Raw genomic sequence first — 3,950 nt, forward strand, 5'->3', positions numbered from 1 at the left:
AAAAAAAAAAAAAAAAAACGAAAAAATGAAGATTGAAAATCTGTTACAGTTTGATTATAATTATTATTCTTTTATTTGAATAATATACATGCTTTTATGTTATTGTTATTTAGCATTATTTCATTAGTAGAGAGGCCAAGAAACGAACTAAGGTTATTTTGTTTCTCTTGGTCCACATAATATTTTCCTTTGGATTTTAATTTGAAAGATTTTGATAGAACAATGATAAAAGTACACGAAACTTACGATGTAACATAACCATGTTTAAAGGTCCATAGTGCTCAAATTAAGTAACAATTGTAATTAGCCACAGATCCACTGCATTATATATATATATATATATATATATATATCGTGTTGCATATGGTATTGATTCCAAGTTGATATTTATGTTATATGATCTTATTGTACAATGTGATTATTTTATTTGTTACAATACAATTATGTCCAATTTTATAGAACTTGATTTTCTAGCACTTAATATTATGGGCAAGAATTATTTACCATAGATTTAAGATGATGAAATATATTTGAATACAATGGATCTTGGAGATATAATTAAAGAAGAAAATTAAGGATCTAATTAAAAATATCACAAAGGCAATAACTTTCTTTCATTGAATATTTGATAATTAAATGTTCGCTTGCTTTTTGGATTCGTTTGAAAGGTATTATGATCAAAAGCTCATCATAGATAGATGCATTTATTGTTACAAGATCGTAAAACTGTAAGTTATTATAATTTTACAGTGTTAAAGTTATTATTTTATTATTATAATTATTGTTATACATTTAAATATATTGTGGTACAAATTTTCAAAATTGATTGGTTTATTTCTTAAATATAATTAAGATGTTGTCAATATTATGTTTGGAGCCTATATTAACTTTTGATCTAAAATTGTCAATGATATTTATGCCTCGAATATGCTCATTGAGTAGCAATATTGAAAGAGAAGATTTTAAGATATATTTTGGAGTTTTCATATCCTTTATCATTAAGTAAAATAAAGATATCATACTATTGATCATGAGGCAGTCCAATTGGGTATTGCTCCATTCCCTGAAGTGAATAGAATAAAATATATATGGGTGTAGCAATGTCTACCCAACTAGATTTGATGCATTTCTTGAAGTGAATGCAATAATATATGATATTGGGCATTGACATGAATAATGACAATATATACTTGTCATTGAGAATATAAATAAAATCACAATTGAAGTAATGATCTTGGCAATTATTATGGCCATATAATTAAGACTAAATTTTACCACCATAGGTGGTATAAATAATGTGGTACATATAGATATTGGTTATGTACTTGTTGTACACCAAAATATTGAAAGATAAATTTGGCTTTGGTATTAAAAGAGTATTTAAAAGCTCCGGAAGAGCAAGTATTACTATTTAAAGAAATGGATTTTATGCATAATGCATCATTCCAAAGATATCCATCAAAATGGATATCATATAGAAATAATGATTAAAATAAATATGATTGTAAATTGAAAGTTTACAAATCTAAATACTTTATTATTTGGCATGATCGGTTGGACCATTCCGATCAATAATAATGCGAAAAGGAAAATTTAATCTTTATATAGATATTTATTGAAGAACTAGAAGTTTCTTCAATTGTAAAGAATTTTTCATGTTTAGTTTGTTCTCAAAGCAAATTAATTATTGAGCAATCATTAAGCAGAGTTCAAAAGAACTACTTGCATTTTCTGAAATATATAAAGTGAAATTATTGATCAATTCATCCATTATGTGGATTATTTAGATATTTTGTGGATGTATCCAAAAGATAGTTACATGATTATTATTAATTTGTAACCTGAAGTTTGCAAAGATTATTATCAATATGCAACCTGAAGTTTGCATGATTATTTGTGCAAATAAGTTGATGAAGAATATAATTTTCAAATTATGCTATCAAAATAATTTATCTTGAGAATGATGGTGAATTTACACATCAAATATTTGATGATAATAATGTGTTAATTAAAATATAGGGCAACCCGTTGTTATTTTTATTTATGCTAAAAAATGATTTAGTAGAATCATTTGTTAAATGGTTGCAATTAATTGCAAGGCAATTATTATGAGAACAAATCTCTCTATTTTTGTAGAGCAGCAAGCTATTATACGTAGTAGCACTTACTCGCATCAAGCCAATAAGTTATTATAAGTTCTCTCCTTTATAATTGATTTTGGATCAGGATTCAAATATTATCCATCCAAGAATTTTTGAATATGCGGCGTATGTTTAATTGCTCCACCACAACGCACTAAGATGGGTCCTCAAAAGAGGTTGAAAAATAAGTCAGGTATGAATTTACATCTATCTATCTAGAACTTTCAAAATAATGAAAATTATTTATAGCCAAATTTGCAAATTGTTATGGATACCGACATTAAGGAGAGAAAATAAGCAGCTAGAAGAATAATTGATGGGAAAAGAATTATCATTATTATATCTTGATCCTCATACAAGGCAGTGTGAATTTAAAAGTTTAAAAGATAATTCATTTGCAAAATATTGCAAATAGTTGCCATTTATATTTACTGATTTAAAAAGGAAATATCTAAATTCAACATATTCGCTGCAAAATGTTCCTAATAGAATTAAAGTCTCTGAAAGACAAATTGCCTATTCTAATGCATCTATGGCATGCCTGAAGCATGGTAGATTGGTTCTAAAGATGAAAAAATAAAAGAAAAGGAGCAAATATTCAAGATGATCAAGTTTTAGAAAAATAAATTCTAGAAGAGATCCTAGACATGACTAATAAGTTTTCTGAAGAAATATAGGTACCTGAAATGAATGAAAATTACGAGATCTCTATAAATTATATCATGTCAGGACAAGATGGAACTAATATAAAAGAAATGTCGATAATATTTTTATGATATATCATTAAATTTTTTGAAAAATGATAAGGATCTTGAGCATATAGTCTATTGGAGAATATAGACATAAAATTGATTGACCAAAATAGAACGACGCATGTGGCATTTAATTTACTTGGAAAGTAAATTTTGAAATTTTAGTATGAGCATCAAGAGATGTCAAGGCAGTAGAATCCAAATATATATTTGTGCGAAATTGAAATAGGATCATGAGATGTAAAGCAAACTTGTTGCACAAGTTTTTTCGCAAAGAACTATCATTGATTATAAGGATAAATACCCTCATGTAATGGATGCAATTATAATTTGATATTTGATTAGTCCGATAATTTATAAACATCCTAAATGCATCTAATGAATTAATGGTTGCCTATTTATATGCTAACTTGATGTAGATATCTATATGAAAATTCCTGAAGGATTTTAATTGCTTGAAGCATAAAGTTAAATTCTCTAGAAATTTATTCAATTAAATCATATAGAACTCTATATAGATTATTGGATAATGATATCCATGAAATACTGAAAAAATGCTTGAAGGAAGCAAATTGAGACCCCGAGAAATATATTCAAGATTTCTATATGGATTAAAAAAATCTCAATACATATGGTATAATTGCCTTAATGATGTTTATGGCTAAAAAAAAATAAAATATTATATTATTTTATGATTATATTCCTTTTATAATATTTTATTTTTGGAAGCATACTTTTGATATTTACTTTTTATACTATTATGAGTGAGATGATCTCTTGATTACTGAATATCTGTTGAAAGAATATTTTAATAATATTATTATATGTTCATGAATTTTTATAAAATTATTTGACTATGAATTCATTATTTGGTTTATGAACATTATTGGAACTCTTGAAAAACTTTCAAATATTATAAATTCCACAAGAGAAGAGTTTGAGATGAAAGACATTGGAAATATAAAATTTTACTCGGCCTAAAGATCGAGCATTTCATAAATGAAATTTTGCTTATGAATCCACATATATGACTAAATTATTCAAATGATTTTATGTG

The sequence above is a fragment of the Jatropha curcas genome, chromosome 1, assembly GCF_041381405.1.
Source record: "Jatropha curcas cultivar XTBG-Jc1 chromosome 1, XTBG_Jcur_1.0, whole genome shotgun sequence".
Taxonomy (NCBI): domain Eukaryota; kingdom Viridiplantae; phylum Streptophyta; class Magnoliopsida; order Malpighiales; family Euphorbiaceae; genus Jatropha; species Jatropha curcas.